Source organism: Meriones unguiculatus, chromosome 12, assembly GCF_030254825.1.
Source record: "Meriones unguiculatus strain TT.TT164.6M chromosome 12, Bangor_MerUng_6.1, whole genome shotgun sequence".
NCBI lineage: Eukaryota > Metazoa > Chordata > Mammalia > Rodentia > Muridae > Meriones > Meriones unguiculatus.
Window position 1 is genome coordinate 35,509,433 of NC_083360.1, and position 19,042 is coordinate 35,528,474.

The following is a 19,042-nucleotide window of genomic DNA, read 5'->3' on the forward strand; positions in this document are numbered from 1 at the left end:
TGTGGCTGTCCCAAACTCTGTGGTTGGTGGCTGGCTATGTGACTTAGAGACAGAGAAATGACATCAGCTTGGTGTTTCCACAGCCTGCTGCATTTGTCCATGAGTACAAGGGAGAGGATCAGAGCTGGAGACACCAACATCTGTCTGTGGTACTTAACAAGTTCCTAGGTCAATACCTGTTAAAGTGCTTTGGGCTGCTGAGCATTGTCAACAAGGTCCTCGTTCTGCACGACAGCTGATGCTGGATTCAGCCCACACACACTAGTGTTGGGCTGACACATCATGTGTTTTGTGAACTTGGATCATCAATTTGTATTCTTGATGGCCTGGATTTCTATTGTATTTGGAAATATATGCATCATTCTAACTGGATAAATATTTGTGAGAATAACAGGACTGAATGGAGGACTCAGGGCAGTGGCAAATATTCCTTGAAACTCACATGTATATATGTGTGTATATATGCATATATGTACAACCTAGTTACATATATGTAGCTCTCCTAGTTATATATCCAACATATATATTACACAAACACACATATACATACACCCTAGCCTACAGGGTGATGCTCTTGCCTTGCTACTGAGTTCGTGCTTCCTATCAGCTACCAATCAGCTCAGAGATCAAAGACTCCCTCATATGTTACCACCAGTGTGTTCTGCCATGTGACCTGTTCTTGTGTTAGTTTTACATCTTTGTGTTTTTGACTGGCTTGGTTGATTAGACATATACATTCACACACAAACATATGTGTACATACACTCACATGTAAAGTTTGAGATTTCCATAGTTCCCTTTGGTTTAACATATTTTACAGACTAAAGTGCAGCATGAAAATGACTTCTCATTAATAATTAGCATTTCCTTGCTTTCTCTAATAAACAAAAGGCATCAAAAAATCACAATTCTGAGGAGCTGGAGAGATGGCTCAAGGATTCAGAGCACTTGCTGAGCAATCATGGACAGGAGTTCTGATCCAAACACCATGTTAAAGGTGGAGTGTTCCATGTGTGCCTGTAACCCCAGCTTGGAAGCAGGTGAAGACAGGAGGATCAATAGGGGTTTGCTGGCTTCTAGCCTATATGAGGAAATATAAGCCCCAGTTTCAGGGAGAGATGCTGCCTCAAAAGAATAGGTGGAGAGTGATGAGGAGGTCACCTGGTGCCATCTTCTGGACTCTCTGTGCTCACATAGAAGCAATGTAACACACACACACACACACACACACACACACACACACACACACACACGCACACACACACACATACACACACGAATGAATGAATGAATGAACGAACCCTGCTTCTGCTTTGGTAGACTTATATTGCCATGAAGAATAGCAACATCTCACCAGTTTTCATTGGAAAGACTTCAAACCACCTCCTTGGGTTATAAATTAAAAAAAAAGTTATTTCTTCCGTAATGAAGTTAGTTTCAAGCTGCCAAAAGCACATGCCAAGAAAACTTTCATTGCTCTGACTCTGCAGCTCTCATGGCGGCATTCCTGGGAATCAGGATTGCATCTGTAAGCCACATTCTACACCCCATGTCCATGGCACCTGGACTCCTCTCTAGAGCTACTTAGGTAGGGACCATGTCTGAGTCCTCCAAGAAGCAATGTCAGTTACCATCACAGCTCCTCTGTCTGAGTGTATTCCATCTGTTTCTACAAATGCCTGGGCAGGATCTTCAATGCGAGCTTGGCTCATAGTCACTGTTTTCGTTTCCAGCTTCATTAGCAATGGCATTTCCATATCCTAATGTACAGCACAATGCAAAAATTCACCAGGGTAACAGAAATAGATGTGGTAAAATGTTTCTGAACCTGAACTGACTTTAAATAACAATGGATCTGAGATGACACAGGGGCTTAGAGCCATCTTCTCTCCTTAGTAAAGAGGACTTCCGGTCTGCGTGGTAGAAGTCTCAAGCCAGTTAGTTAAGACAATTGCCTAGGAATGATGCAGACTGTGGCGGTCACACTAAAGATTTTTTTCTGAAAACAACCTTCCCGGTTTTCCTTCTCCCAAATCATCTGCAGCATTGCCTGTGGAGCAGCTACCGGGAAGCATCTTGGTTGAGCTAATGACGTGGATCTTGTTGAGGAAATACATTCAGATCATGCTGAAAATGCAGAGGTCAGCCCTCTAAAGGGGAGGAAGCTCAGTGTCAGGTCTTAGGACTCAGTAGCCTGCTCAAGGTAGCCACTCTCCCACTGTGTGATAGGCAGATCTCTTTTCTACTGACCCCTTTGTCTGTCTTAGCCAAGCAACACCTGGCAGACATTGCTGCTTTCCCTTAGGGGTTCTTTCCCCTTAACCGTCAGGGGTTTGTCAAGAGCAGTGTTAAATATACAGGGGCCCAGATACCATGAGAAGTAGCAGAGCCATAGGGGAAAGAAAAGTGGGGATTCTGGAAGCAACAAGGGATATTCTGGGTACATGGTTTCATGTAAGTATGTTCCCCTGGGAGCCTAGGAGGTTCCATGTGATAATTAGAATGGAGTTATTGCTCAATTAACGGCATCTATGGCATTACTGTTTCTTAGAGAGTAATCTGCAACATGGCCTCTGCACCCATGAATTTGAATTCCGCATTTGCAGACCCAGCAAGCTGCAGGTTGAAACTATGTAAGTGGTAAAATAAAAGTTCTGTCTGTACAGAGTACATAGGCTTTCTTGTCCCTGAGTCCTAACCAATGCAGTATAACAACTATTTCTGTGGTCTTTAAATTGTGTTAGGTATTTATAAGCCATCTAGAGATAATTTAAAGTACACTGAAGGATGAATGAATACTCTGCCATTTAATCTTTATATTAGAAACTTGAGCATTTGTAGATTTGGGTAGCTTTAGGGAGCTCTGAATTTCTCCATTGAGATTATGTGTGTATCACACACATACACACGCACACACACACACATACACACACACAAATCCCATACATATATGAAAAATATACATTCTCTCATTTTGGAACCAGGAAGTAACTATAAGCTTATATTTCTTCTAAACAAGGTGGGGCTAGGGGAATTTGCAGATGCCAGGTGCTCACTGACCAAATGTAGTCCATACTGGTTGATGGCTAGAAAGGGGAGAATAAGGATGAGGGCTTGGTAAAGTGTAGGAGTGTTGATAGTGTTGGAAGAGGAGGAATTTGGAGCATGGAAATGGGGAATGAGGACATAGGATGGTAGTGGGTTCACGATACACCCACTACCATCGCTAGAAACACCCCAGTGAATATTTGCAGGGGTTGTGTATTGTAGTTTGAAGCTCAAGAAAAGAGTTGGTGGTATCACCAATGTGTAGAGTACCCAGTGTGCAGATAAATGTGTGAAGTCTTCAACTTTCAGAAACGAAGGTCCAGAGGACACTGGTGATTGAGACAGAAGAGGGGATGAAGACCCCACAAGAAGACTCAGACTCTGTATTTGGCCCCTCAGAGCCCACTGCTTGCCAGTCCATTCCCTGGTGTGTCTACCTGTGTTACTGTCATCAATGTGAAGTACCACCACTGTTGTAAGATTAACTATGGTTTCCATTAAAAAAAAAAAAAAAGCTCCAGGACCATTTACTCCTCATATTTTCATAGCTAGCTTAATAGACTCACATCTTTTTTTAAAAAAATTCTTTATTAATTACACTTTATTGACTTTGTATCCCCCCCTGTGGTTCCCTCCCTCCTCCCGTCCCAATCACTCCCTTCCTCTACCCTCTGCATGCATGCCCCTCCCCAAGTCCACTGATAGGGGAGTTCTTCTTTTCTTTCCTTCTGATCCTAGTCAATTAGGTCTCATCAGGAGTGCCTGCATTGTCTTCTTCTGTGGCCTGGTAATGTTGCTTCCCTCTCAGGGGGAGGTAATTAAAGAGCAGGCCAATCAGTTCATGTCAGAGACAATCCCCGTTCCTATTACAATGGAACCCACTTGGATACTAAACTGCCATGGGCTACATCTGTGCAGGGGTCTTAGGTTATCTCCATTCATGGTCCTTGGTTGGAGTATCAGTCTCAGGAAAGACCCCTGTGCTCAGATTTTTTGTTTCTGTTGCTCTCCTTGTGGAGTTCCTGTCCTCTCCAGATCTTACTGTTTCTCACTTCATTCATAAGATTCCCTGCACTCTGCCCAAAGGTTGGGCATAAGTCTCAGCATCTGCATTAATAGTCTTCAGGGCAGAGCCTTTCAGAGGTCCTCTGTGTCAAGCTCCTGACTTTTTCCCTCTTTTCTCCTTCTTCTGATGTCCATCAAAAAATCAGTAGCCCTCCTATATACAAAAGACAAAAGGGCCGAGAAAGAAATTAGGGAAACAACACCCTTCACAATAGCCACAAAAGACATAAAGTACCTTGGTGTGAACCTAACCAAGAAAGTCAAAGACTTGTATGAAAAAAACTTCAAGTCTCTGAAGAAAGAATTAAAAAAAGATATCAGAAGATGGAAAGATCTCCCATGCTCATGGCTTGGCAGAATTAATATAGTAAAAATGGCGATCTTACCAAAAGCAATCTACAGATTCAATGCAATTCCCATCAAATTACCAACACAATTCTTTACAGACCTGGAAAGAAAAATTCTCAACTTCATATAAAACAACAAGAAACCCAGATTGCTAAAACAATTCTCTACAGTAAAAGATTTTCTGGAGGTATCACCAACCCTGATCTCAAGCTGTACTATAGAGTAACAATACTAAAAACTGCATGGTACTGGCATAGAAACAGACTGGTGGATCAATGGAATCGAACAGAAGACCCTGACATAAATCCACACACTTATGGACACCTGATCTTTGACAAAGATACCCAAACCATTCAATGGAAAAAAGACAGCATCTTCAACAAATGGTGCTGGTCTAACTGGATGTCTACATGTAGAAAAATGCAAATAGATCCATACTTATCACCCTGTACAAAGCTAAAGTCCAAGTGGATCAAAGACTCACATCTTTCAAACCTCCCATTCCTGTACTTCCTGGGTGAACTAGGGTGTCATTTGTCTGAATATGCATTGTGTATGTTAGTTATAGACCATATACAACCACGTTCAGATCATGTCTGGATTCATGTTTTTAATTAAAAAATGCTTTATTTTATGTACAGCAATGCAGTTTACATATTAACCAACACTATAGTAGAATGATTTGACATAGTTTAAACAGAAGAAAAGGGGAAATTTCAAGTTACAACCACCCCTAAAAACCAAAACAATCCCATGCTTTTGTCAGTGTGACAACTGCATTTAGTGGCCAGTTGAGTAGCAATTTCCTCTGAGGTAAAAATGCTCCATTTTGAAGGGAAACTCTTTAAGATCCTTATTTCAAAAGGAAGGTGAGACTTTCAATCTTTCTGGGAAGCTCTTTACAATTCAGGAAGTACATAACTCAAAAGCTTCAAGAAGTCCCTGAAGCTGACCAGATTCACTAAGCCCTTCCCTCTTCAAGCATGTAATAAGCAGTAGGGACTGCTGAGAGATACGCTCAGACAATCTGAAGCATCAGGATAGAGAGAGATTAGCCAATCTGCCTAGAAGATACTCAGAGCAACTGAGCCTCCTGGAAGAGAAACTTTACAACCTGTCAACTGCCTGCAGGTTGTGTACTGAGCTTCAGGTATTGAGATCTAGGTATCAAGCTTTTGTTAGCCATCACCCATGCTGGGGTGGGGCTTTGGTGATGTATTGTTTCTTCTGCAATCTGAGTAAGTCCTGTAAGTAATCCTCACAAGGACCCCCTCCTCACATTCCTGTCAGTGACGCCAATAACTTTGTGAGTTCACCCAGTTAGGCTTTGATGCTATACTTACTTGATTTGTCACCAGTTCCCAGCTGGGGTATGTAGATATCTTTGCATGTCTCGCTAGGAAGCCTGTCAGCATAACAATAGTCATATTGAAATCTTGTTGCATTAATGGTAAATGGAATGAATAAGGAAAATTTGACTTTCAAACTCATCACCTCAAAGGAGGAACAACAGACACTGGGTTCTTTTGGATCACACACTAATGGTTCTTGCTACTCCAAAAGGAGAAAGTAAATTCATATATCCATCATGAAAAGAGAAAAACAAAACAAAAACAAACAAACCAAAACAAACCACCCTAACAAACAAACAAACAAACAAACCCAAAACTATGATGGAGTTGAAATGAGGGGAAAAATTTAGATCCTCTTTCATTACTTATGTTTTCTTTTTGGATTCTTATCAATAGAAAAGAATATTATTCTACTCTGGCAATTGAGAGTTGATTGAACTTCAGTTTTAAAAATCATTTTGTTGGCATGTTTCTGTTCAATCTCTTTTAACTGTGCCCTTTGATAAGAAGTGATATAGAACTGTCATTTTGTATTATTATCGTGCTGTCCTTTGCTCCTCATGAGAGTGACCTCATTTTAATTGCTAGTGAATACATTTGTGAAGACATAAAAATCATGAGTGGAGGTCCAGCAAGATAATGTAGTAGGTAAAATCACCTATCTGACAACCTGAATTCTATCCCACAAACCCATGTAAAGGTGAGAAGAGAGAGCAGAACTTACAAAGTTGTCCTCTGAATTCTCTCTCTCTCTCTCTCTCTCTCTCTCTCTCTCTCTCTCTCTCTCTCACACACACATACACACACACTAATATAAATTAAAAAAAATCACAATGGACTTCAAAATAGAACCATGAATAAAAGTTAGGAACTGCGCTCAAGAGAGTGTGTAAGGCAACCAGTTCAGGTGTATATAGTAATCCTGGACTCCATTTCCACCCAGCAGGGATTTTATCCTTTATCATAGAGGACACAGTGGTGTTTCCCTTGTTACTAGCATGACCGGAAATGAATAGAAGTCCTGAAGCCTCCGAGCAGCACTGAATGAATGTGTACATATTAAACGTGTCCTTCTCAAATATAAGAGGATGCAGAGTTGAGGAGGTCTCTCAGTCAGGAGTCCTTGAAGAAAGTGTCTATTACCCATAGTGGATGCAAGACAGCAAGGGATACATGGGTGAGAAGCTCTGATATAAGCATGTGGAGCCTTTCTTGTTCCCTTGAGCATCATCATTAGCTGTGTGTGCTTTGGCTCCCGTGCGAAGTCTAGAGCTTCATATCTCTTTCTTTCCGGGCCTTTCCCAGAGCCTCTCACATTCGTCCTGGTCAACCAGGTTACACGATCATACCCAATCTCATTGTCTAAAATGATTTTAAAATTTTAAATGTAAAAGCTCATGTTAATGTTTTCAAGAAAAGATCTAGGACCATCATCCATCCTAACTTGTTTTCTCAAAATGATCATATTGCTAGAGCATCTCTGTCCTTCACCATTTCTCTGCCCCCTTTATTGTCATACTGGTTGTGTGACCAAGCTTACTGAGTTGTTGGTACCGCTTGAGTTGGGGATTTCCCCATTATAATTCCATTGTCATTATGAAGCAACAGGAAGTTGAGGGAATTTAATGACTTTACATGAGTACTTACTTCCAGGGCAATTTAGTGCCAAGTAGGATGATATAAAAGTCATGTAGACAGCACATACATACAGAATCATAAATAAGAGATTTTTTCTTTTTTCTTTTTCTTATTTTGAATTTTTATTTTTTATTTTTATTAATTACAGTTTATTCACTTTGTATCCCCCCTGTAGCTCCCTCCCTCCTCCCCTCCCAATTCTTCCCTCCCTCCCCCTTTTCCATCCATGCCCCTCCCCAAGTTCACTGATGGGGGTGGTCCTCCTCCCCCTTCCTTCTCATCCTAGTCTATCAGGTCTCATCAGGAGTGGCTGCATTGTCTTCCTCTGTGGCCTGGAAAGGCTGTTCTCCCCTCAGGGGGAGATGATCAAAGAGCAGGCCGATCAGTTCATGTCAGAGAGATGGCTCAGCCTTTAAAGGCTAGGCTCACAACCATAAATAAGAGATTTTTCAGAAGCCATTATTTTATAGCTTTCATTTACATTCATTATTCATCAGTTTCAAGTTAGATCAGTGATCTGATTATTTCTGCGTAGCATTGAGGTGTTGTTAAACCCAATTATGCTCTTAATTTTTTATTAGTTCTTTGAGTAAGAATTTATACAATGCATTTCAGTCATACTTGCATACCTCCAAAACCGTTTCCACACCCACCCTTATTCAATCCCCATCCAAGTATATGTCTTCTTTAAAAAAAAATCATCTCATTGACGGCTGTTGGAGCTACCACCAGGGCATTAGCCATGAGTCACACTGGACAGACTGCTCAGACCCTGAATAATCATTTAGCCAATGTAGCTCATGCCTTAGTTGTACATAAAGGAATTAATGCTCAACTAAAAGGAAGCTTGATGGTGTTCAATCAGAGGATTGACCTCTTGCAGGAGCAAATTGATACCCTATGGCAAATCGCTCAACCTGGCTGTCAATGAAAGTATGCTGGACTTTGTGTCACTAGCATACAACATGAGAATTTTTCCTGCGCTGCAAATCTGTCTAAACAATTGTCGAGCTATATTTTAGGTAATTGGACTGGAGAATTCGATACTACGATGGAGCAGCTGAGAGTGGCCATTGTCACAGTAAATTCTACCAGAGTGGACGCAGGACTAGCCACAGGATTATCAACATGGATTGCTGCAGCCATGAATCATCGGAAGGAATGGGTGGGCATGGGAGTGTTAGCAGGCCTTCTGGTGTTGGTCTCCTTGGTTTGCCTGTGGTATATATGCAAGATTAGAGTCTCACAACAGTGTGATGCAGCCATGATCATTCAGGCCTTTACAGCCATTGAAGCAGGACATTCTCCCCAAGCATGGTTGGATACCATAAAAAGCTAAAATGATACGCTCAGGATGCGAGGCTAAGCACTGCACTCAGGGTCAGCCGCTTTGGACCCAGAGAAGAGCATGTCTGATTGCATGCGGGTTGATGCCCCAGGTCCCGCCTCTGAGAAAAAGGTATCGGGCGGTCTGATGCTCTTTGGGTGGATGACACCTAAATGAACATCTGTACAAAGTCCCAATTTATTTCTAATATCAGAGATCAGACCTCTACTCTTGCCTGATGCGTCTAAAACAAAAAGGGGGAACTGTAGAGAGCTGTGTAATGCAGGGCCTTAAAGATGGAGCTGGTTTCCGCCTTCCACCTTCCCGATGGTGAGTGCTCTCTGTCACGAACAACTCCACATTTGGCTAAGGCCGAGGATCTGGCTTGCTTCCATGTATGTGGACCTATCTGCATTGCCCCCGTGGCACGCCTGGGTTGGCTACCCAGAGGCTATTTAAGCTGTGGGCTGGCTTTCCCCGGGGTCCGAGGATTGTTCAATGTTCCTGAATAAACTGCATTGAAAAAAAAAAAATCAAACCAAACCAAACCAAACCAAAAAAACCAATCAAGTCTTACTTGTCATGTCCATATACTCTTGAGTATGTAGCCTACTGGAAGATGCTAGACCTACAAGGGATTGAACCCTTAAAGAGAACTGATTCTCCTTTTTCTATAACTGCAGATGGGACTTCTTGTCTACCTTCCCTCTCCATGCTGGGGTTTTGTCTGGCTTGAGTCTTGTGCGTGCTGTCACAACTGCTAAGTTCACATGTGCATCTACCTTGTTGTGTCCAGAAAGAATTGTTCCCTTGTAACCACCTGCTGCCTCTGGCTCTTATGATCTTTTGTCCCTCTCAGCTGCAACAATTCCTGGGCAATGGAAGAACTCTATATAAATGTTCCAGTTAGGGCTGAGAAATCCATAGTTTGTTATGGAGCCTAACCAGCCATTTCTGTCAATTACCTTCTACTGAAGAAAGAAACTTCTCTGCTGAGGGTTGGCAGACTGGCTAATCTATGGGTATAATGCTAAGTCATTAGGAGTTGGTTCTAATGTCTCATCTCACTATGTCCAACTAGCAAAATAATAGCAATAGGTTCTCCACTATGGCCTATGACTTATCTAGCCACAGATTCTTGGCTTTGATAACAATGCTAGATATGGGTTCCATCTTGTGGAGCAAGCCTTAATTCCAACACAAAAATGTGTTTGGTTAGTTCATGGTTGCCACAGTGGTCCTGTGTCACCACCCCAGTTGTTATTGTAGCTTACAGTGTTCACAGCTGGGTAAGACTGATGGCTTCTTTCTCCCTCCATGAACATGTATAGCACAGTCAGATGCTCTGAAATCTAGGCAGTAGGAATGAAGCTTCCACTTTAGAACCAGCTTGATTTCTGCATGTTCTTTGACTCAAGTATGTGCTGTCTTAAGCAAATAGGATCATAACTCTCAAGCTCAAGAGGGTAACAAGAACAATGGCAGTAGCCTTCAATATTTGGGGGTCAATGGGATCTCACTGCTCAACAACTCAGCTATTAAAAACAAGGAAATCATGAAATTTGCAGGTCAATGGATGGAACCAGAAAAGATCATCTCGTGTGAGGTAATGGAGAAACAGAAAGATATGCATGGTATATACTCTCTTATAAGTGGATATTAGCTGTATACAGGATAGCTGCACTAAAATCTACAGACCTATAGATGCTAAACAACAAGGAGGACCCTAGGGGGGGATGCTTAAATCCTCTCAGAATGGCAAACAGAAGTGATGGAAGAGAGGGAACAGGATGGGAGCCTACTATAGAGTGTCCTCTGAAAAGCTCCACCCAAGAGGGGATTGAAGCAGATGCTGAGAACTTTGGGCAGAGTGCAGGGGGTCTTACAGGAGAAGGGGGAATAGAAGGACAAGGAGATGGCTGGAACTCCACAAGGAGAGCAACAAAGCTAAAATATCTGAGCCCAGGTAGTCCTGCAGAGACTGATGTACCAACCAAAGACCATGCATGGAGAGGGCCTAGACCCCCTGTTCAGATGCAGCTGATTGGCAGTTCAGTCTCTATGTGGGTTCCTGAGTAAGGGGAGCAGGGGCTGTCTCTGTCATGTACTCAGTTGCCTGCTTTTTGATCACTTGCTCCTGGCAATGGGACCTTGCCAGGCCACAGAGAAAGAGGATCCAGACAGTCCTGATGAGACTCAAAAAAAAAAAAAAAAAAAAAAAAAAAAAAAAAAGCTATGGGCAGATGGCAGAGGAGGAGGCCTCCCCCTTTCAATGGACTAGGGAAAGGGGATAGGGAGAAACAGGGTGGGAGGCTGGAAATGAGAGGAGTGGAGGGAGGGGGCTTCAATCAGGATATATAATGAAATAAATAATAAAAATAAAAAATAAAAAAATAACTTTAAAAAAAGACTTCAAGGAAGTTATGCACTCCCAGCAGTTTGGTTTAAAAATGACCTTAAAGCCAAAGTTGTAGTTAGATGGTATAAGAACAGTGAAAACCTAGAGTTTGAATAAAGAGGGATTTTATCTCTCATAATCCTTTCTCATTATGAAAAGGAAACAGCACACTCAAAGATATTCCACAAGTATATAAAAACTTTACATTTAACAATTTTGTATTAAGACTATTTCTGAAAAAGAAATCATTTGACTTTTTATGTAACCCATTATTATTACACAAATGAAATTTTAATAAATATGTACATTTTTAAAAATTTAGCAGCTGTTTTGTAAGGAAATAAAAATATGTACACATGTAGGTGTATAATATAACATTGTATTTTGTGGCTTAATAAAAATTTTTATCTCATGACTACAAGGAATGATATTTTTAAAAACAAATAGCATTTTAAGGTCTTACTAGATACTTAATAAACCCACTCAGTGATAAAATTTTAATAGGTTTTAAAAGGTTTAGAGTATCCATGTTTATAAGGCAGTATAATTTATCATGCCTTTTGATATATTACAAACTAATATGTACATCAGCATTTTAACTGAGCATGTCAAAATAAATATAATAATTTTTGCATACAATAAAAAAGAATAAAAAAACTGAAATGGACACAATTTTGTTGCATAGCTCTTAGGGCGGGCATAAAAGAACACAAACAAACCATTATTACAGACGCACATGACACAATTAGATGACATCTCAGAATATCCAGTAAAAAAGGTAAAAAGTCCGAATCTGTATCTGTTAGCAACACAAAAGGTCAAAATGTGTTTTTTGTCACGTGGACTTATAGAAGTGTCTTTTCCTCTTTTGAGAGCTAAATAACTGGGAGGGGTGCTTTTACTGATGAAAATATCTTTCTTCGTACTACTGTAGGCCCAAGTTTTCTACTCTTAATTTATGGTCCATCTAACTTACATTTTCCATACTTGTGTGTGTATCTAAAAGAAAATGTAAAGGAAAGAAATAAAAGAAGTATAGTGTCTTGGCTCAGGTATCATCTACTGGTTTAGTGTCAATCATTGATATGGTGTTCTACCTAAATCTGGTAATGTCAGCTTGTCTCTTGTCTTAGTTCAGGCAATTTTGCTCATTACCAATGCTCAGTGTGGCTATGTTAGATTTTTTTTTTAAATTATTTTTTGTAAATCAAAGATATTTATCCTGGCAAGGATTCATATTTTCTGAACCTTCCATTCATGACAATTAGAGAATCATGTCAGACTATGAGATCAAACTCCCAGTAATGGGAGGGGCCATTGCCACCTATATCAGAGATTTAAAAATAGGATTCATCTTGTGTCTAGTGTACCTGAAAGCTTGGTCTGGGTTCTGGTGCACCTTTTTTTGCAAAGCAGAATTGCTTTGCCTAGCTGCTTTCACTATGTTTGTATGTCCCTTCCTTTGAGTGACAATTACTCTTTGTTTCTAGCAACTAGTTTTCCCTCTAGGCCTCCGTAGATGACTAGATCCATAGATGAGTGGATCAGAAATGATACTGTCCAGCATCAGATTTAAGGACATGGATTCACACAGGGGAAGATGGTTTTAGAATTCATTTATAAAGAACACAATGAGCTTAAATTAATCTATATTGTCACTAGAAGACACAGAAGCCACTATATTACTGAAAACTGGTCATTTTGCTAAGAGAAATATGGTCACAAACCTCACTCAGGAACTGACCAGGAGACCCAGATTTCCCGGGGGAATGGAGTCTGTGCAATTAAACTACGTGTTTCCTTAAGATGTTAGTTGTAAAATAGATTTACGCCTGCTTTTGCCAGCATTTGTGGGGTGCAAATAAAAGGGGCCCAGCGTTCCATACTCATCCTCACAGCCCCGAGAGTTTTCAGGACCTCAACTCAGGCCAACCCAAGATTTGTGACTTTGATACTGAAAAGAATTTCAGGACTGGGCAGTTAATGAAGCAGAGTTAGAGATTTATTGAAGATGTTTTAATATGGGCTTAAGCAGGAAGATTAGAGGAAAAGGGGTCCTTACAAGAAATAAGGCAGACTTTGTTGTGCTGGACTTTTCGCAGAGCCACTAATGGTTTAAACGATGACACGAAGAGCTCTAACACAGGTTAAAGCGTAGGCCTTTTGCTTGGCCGGCCTCCTTAGCCTGATGACTCTTACCTGTGACACACCACGTGGCGTGTTCTTTACCACCCTGCTCTGCTTCGGTCTGTTTCTGTTGTCTTCTGTGTCCTTTCTGAATCTCAGGCCTCTGCTTTCTTCCCCCCAGTCACTCTCTCTGACTGGAAGTTCCGCTCTCACAGTTCCTGCCCCACATATTGGCCATCAGCTCTTTATTATACCCAACCCTCAACACCTGATACATTTCTTAGGTTGCCTTTGGGCAGGTGAGAAAGAGTAAACATTTACAAAATAGAAACAGCGGGCCGTAGAAATGACAGCATCGGAATCCTGCCGGCACTTGGCTGTCTGCTGGTACGGAATTAACAAATGAAAATGCAGAGAACACCTTCATGCAAGGTCACCCCAACACACCTTCGTGTGGGCATGGACTGCTCATGGGACAGGCACAAGATCATTGTTTTTACAGTAGTCATGTGCTGGATTTTGGTGGCGTTTGAAGCTGCTGTTTCATCACTGGGTGATTCTTGGAGTTACCAGTATCTGGCTGTCTTTGAGATCGGTGGAACATTTCTGTTGAGTTTGGCTCAGGGAGCTAAGTTCCTGGAAACTCCAATGTTACCAAGGCTGCCAGGCCCTGTGGCTTTTGGGTTCTCTTTCTTGCAATTCCAAGAATAAAATTCATGGACCAGAGACGGTGGGTTAAAAAAAAAATTTTATTTTATGGAGCTTAACTGAGAAAGAGAGCAGAGCTCCAGTGTAGCAGGGGTCCCCAGACCCTGAGCCTCAAAGCCTTGGGGTTCATAAGACTTCACTGGATGGAGGAAGGGAGCTGGGGTGAGTATGCCAGGCTGTTTTGCTTCTCAGGTGTCGAGGTATCTCCGTTTCAGCCACATTCTCAGTATGGTTTTCCTGGAAAAAGGTATCCCTTTAGGGGAGAAGAGATAAGGCTGAATGTCCAGTCTCTGGCCGTGTGACCCAGAGATAGTTTTCGCTCAGACAGATCAGTACACCTACAGGCTCTAAGACATTTCTGGCGTTTAGCTAAGAAAAAAGAAGGCATCCCTTCATTTTTATAGGTGTGTGTGTGTGTGTGTGTCCTTTTGCTTTAAACTGCCTACCCAATTTGTACCTCCTGTTCTCATCAGCCCCTGGCAGGATTTTTCAGTTGCTGTGGGGGAAAAACATCTAGCTCTTGGGGATAGAAGGAATGAGATTTCTTTACCCAGTGTGGCTCAGGATTTTCAGGTAATGTCAGAAAGGAATGAGGCCCCACTCAACCTGGAAGTAGGAACTGAAGCAGCAACCATAGAGAAAGGCTGCTATGGCTTGCTTCTTCCAGCTGAGGCGCTTCATGGGGTCCAGACTCACCTTTTTGGGAGTGGACCATCTGCAATGGTCTGGCTCCTCCCAACCAGAAAATGCCTCCAGGAACTTGCCCATCCGCCAGCCTGATGGAAACAATCCTTCAACTGAGATTCCCTATTCCTAGGTGACTCTAGGTCAGGGGAAGCAGATAAAAACAAACCAGTCCAAAAGGAATACTAACTCTTTGTTTATAGCTTTAAAACTGGAACTCTGGCTCCTCAGCTGACAAGAGGCTTTAATGAGACTCTGGGATGATGGGAGCTCCTATCCCTCTCCATCTATCTTCTGTAATCTCTCCATCTTTCTAGCCTGTATCAATGTAATGTCATTGTGCTGGCTAATTTTTTTTTTTAACTTAACACAGGTTAGAGTCATTGGTAGGGGGAAACCTCAGTTGAGAAAATGTCTCTGTAAGGTACGTCTATAAGGCATTTTCTTAATCAGTGATTGCTAGGCAAAGCCATTGTGGGTGGCGCCACCCCGGGGCTGGTGGTCCTGGATTCTATAATAAAGCAGGCTAAGCAAGCCATGAAGTCTAAACCTCCATGCTCTTGCCTCCAGGTTCCTGCCTTGTTTGAGTTCTTGCCCTGACTTGCTTCAAGATGAACAGAGATGTGGAAGTATAAGCCAAATAAACCCTTTCCTTCCCAGTTTTCTTTTGGTCATGGTGTTTCATCACGGCAATAGTAACCCTAACTGAGCCAGCCATCAGCTATAGCTGAAGCTTGAGTTTCTATTACAGATGCTTTTCTTTTCTCACAATTGTCTGAAATGGTCCAACTGAGCAAGTATATGATACACTGATATCTGTATTCCTAAAATCAGAATATAGTTTGCATTGATTTGGAAAAGAAATCTGCCTTTTAATTTGAACCCACATATGGAGCATAAAACTTGGCTTCCCCTTACATCTTGGGCTAGCTTTCTTGGAATTCTCTTTCGAGTAATGTTCAGCTGCAATTATATATGGATCCATGTTCAGGCTTTGGAAAGTGTAATCAGAGCTGCTACTACAGATGAGCCAGCTCTGGGCCTCAGAGACTCTGGAAAATATGCAGGAAGGCCTAAACAGCAAACTACATGCAGCTTGATTATACAACAGGCCAGAAACAAAGCCATAGCCTGAGGGGCCACAGATGCCCTGGGGCAGGGCCATGAAGCTGAGTGTAAGGACCTCACTCCCAGGCATCTAGACTGTTCAGGCAGCCTAGCTGGCTAACTGTAGGACCTTGTCAGGTCTTGGCCGTAAACCTGAATGTTCCTAGTAATCTCACTAAAAGCCTGCTGTATGAAAAGGGCACAAACACCCTGTGGGACCCTGGTGGCCTCTGGCTTTATCTTATCAGATTGTCACTCAGTCCAGGGAATTTGTGCTGCCATCTTAGATGACTCTCTTACTAAAAAGAAAGAAGAAGAAAAAAGTTTTTTTTTTTTTTTTTTTTTTTTTAAGAAACTTTGGAGGTGTAACCTGAAAGCTACCAAAATAGTGGCTGTGACTGATACTGACAGAGTTGTGACTCACCTTTGAGACCCTATACTCCTATTGGGGAATGCCTTACTTTTTCTGCCCTCTCATGGGAAGCACACATTTCTTCCTGGGTGTATCTTTCTCCTGAGCACCATTTTTCCTCTTAACCCTCTAGCTTAAGTCTGCATTATAGTATTTTATTACGTTTATTTACTTGCTGTCTTTGTGTGTATGTGTGTACATGTGCAATCATGCAAATGCCCATGTGTGTTGGTGTGGCTAGTGGTGTACATGTGGAGGCCAGAGGACAGCTTGTGGGAGGTGGTTCTCTTGTGGGTGCTAGGGACTGGACTCAGCAGGTCGGGCTAGGTGGCAAGCACCTTTACTCACCGAGCCATATTGCCAGCCCTAGATTATCTTTAACAAAATCTCCATCTGTGCTTCACTATACCCGCTAGTTCTGGGATTCTTTCCAGTGTTGAAGCTAAGGGGTTTCAACAGTGCTTAGGGAAAGTTCTCAGAGTGCCAGGGGATATAGTATGGAGCTGTGCCTTGTCCCCTCACCACTGACTATATGGCTATATGAAAATATAATTATATATAACATATATGTTATATAGATAGCTATATGACTATACATATGACTTTATAGACTATATGACTATATAAATATATACATATACCTTAAAATTCAATTTTTACAGTGAAAGGGGAAATATTCTCTTGCCTCTTATACTGAATAAAAAAAAACAAATCAGAGGAAAGTGGCTTCAAAATGTATGAATATTACAGCCATTTATTAGTAGAAAATGTGAGATTATTTTTGCTTAATGCTATGGGAACAGAACAATATGAACAATAAAATAGAGCTAAAGTAAAAAAAAATCAGGGAAAATAATACTCTTAAGTTTTGACATGTGATATCTCTCTGTATGTATACTAAATATATATACTTATATATTTTTAATCAAAACTCTTTCTTAATTCCCCTTGTGCTGTGATTTCTTTTTTACCCCTTGGCTATTTGCAGTGTTGTTTCACTTCCAAATGTCTGTGAATACCCCCATTTCCTTTTGCTATTGATTCCTAATTTAATTCCATTGTCATTAGAGAACATACTTGGGGGTTAAAATCCTTTTAATTGTGCTGGGGCTCATTTCATGGCGCTACACACAGCCTGTTTTGGAGCACATCCCATCATTCTTGAGGAGATTGTGTGTTCTGTCGTAATCCGAAGTGTTCTAAATGCCCTGCAGGTCTATGGCATTGCTCACGCAATCTGTCTTCTTGTTCTCGCATTAGTGAGATTTGAGTGAAGTTGCAGCTGTTACCATTGGACAGCTTATTTTTTCCTGCCTTTCTTGTCAGCTTCTGCTTCGTGGACTCGGGGACGTGGTTTTCAGGTGTGCACATGCTTGGTGCGTGACCTGTGCTGACGGACACCTGCACCAACACTCCTGGGAATCTGTGCTGACAGACACCTACACCGACACTCCTGGGAATGTCCTTTGTTATTTCTGGTAAGGGTTTTGCCTCAGCGCCTCCTTCGTAATATAGCTTTGGACCTTTCTTTTGCCTGTTGCTCGCATGGTAGACCTCCTTTTAGTCTTTAATTTTAAAACTGTTTGTTCCTTGGTATGTACTCACTTATAAGTGAATATTAGACCTATAATAGAGGATAATCATAATAAAATCTGTACACCTAAGGAAGCTAATCAAAGGAGGACCCTGGTAAGATGCTCAATCTTCGTTCAGAAAGGCAGACGAGATGGACATCAGAAGAGGGAGAAAACAGGGAACAGGACAGGAGCCTATCACAGAGGGCCTCTGAAAGACTCCACCCAGCAGGGTATCAAAAACATATGCTGAGATGCATAGCCAAACTTTGGGCAGAGTGCCGGGAATCTAATGAAAGAAGGGGAAGATAGAGAAGATAGAAAGAACTGGTGGGAACAGGAGCTCCACAAGGAGAGCAACAGAACCAAAAAATCTGGGCACAGGGGTCTTTTCTGAGACTGATATTCCACTCAAGGACCACACATGGAGATAAGCTAGAACCCCTGCACAGATGTAGCCCATGGCAGCTCAGTGTCCAAGAGGGTTTCCCAATAATAGGAACAGGGACTGTCTCTGACATGAACTCATGGGCTGGCTCTTGGATCACCTCCACCTGAGTGGGGAGCAGCCTTACCAGTCCACAGAGGAAGACAAAGAAGCCAGTCCTGATGAGACCTGATAGACTAGGGTCAGATGGAAGGGGAGGAGGACCTCCCCTATCATTGGATTGGGGGAGGGGCATAGGAGAAGAAGAGGGAGGGAGGTGGGATTGGGAGGGGATGAGGGAGGGGGTTACAGCTGGGATACAAAGTGAATAAACTGTAATTAATAAAAATAAAAAAAGCTGTTGTGTTGTCACCTAAACACATTTCTTTAAAATGAAGACAGATTCTTTAAAATCTGTCTCTGTTTTTATGTAGGCACTTAACTTATTAATACAGGATGACATTATTGGAGTCACAATTTAATTTTGTTACTAGCTGTTTCTTTAGAGATGTCTAAAGTCTTGTTTCTTTATTCTTTGATTACTGCCTTCTTTTGTATTAAAATATTTTCTAATACAATTTAATTTCTTCATTATTTCTTCTGAGTGCTTGCTCTTTAAATAACAATAAGAGTCTTAAAGTGATCTAGTTGATTAATAGTTTAAACTTCTTGTTAGCTTAATTTCAATGGCATAATGAAGACTTAGCTCCAATATATGTTTCTTCTCCCATGCTTCGACTATTTGTTCACATGTGAATGATATTTTTATGTGAACTTCAACATGGTTTAATAATATTGACATGTGCAAATGTCTCTTTAAAAATAGA

The 19,042-nt window shown here is 41.5% G+C and overlaps 1 long non-coding RNA gene across 1 annotated transcript in view; it reads left to right on the top strand.

Annotated features, from left to right (window-relative positions):
* The window catches only part of LOC132646736 (uncharacterized), a 132,288-nt gene that overhangs the window by 69,969 nt on the left and 43,277 nt on the right, over nucleotides 1–19,042 (top strand). Inside the window, exon 4 of the long non-coding RNA XR_009584987.1 lies at nucleotides 17,541–17,692. This is a non-coding gene — a long non-coding RNA (uncharacterized LOC132646736). The remainder of the gene's footprint in view (nucleotides 1–17,540; nucleotides 17,693–19,042) is intronic.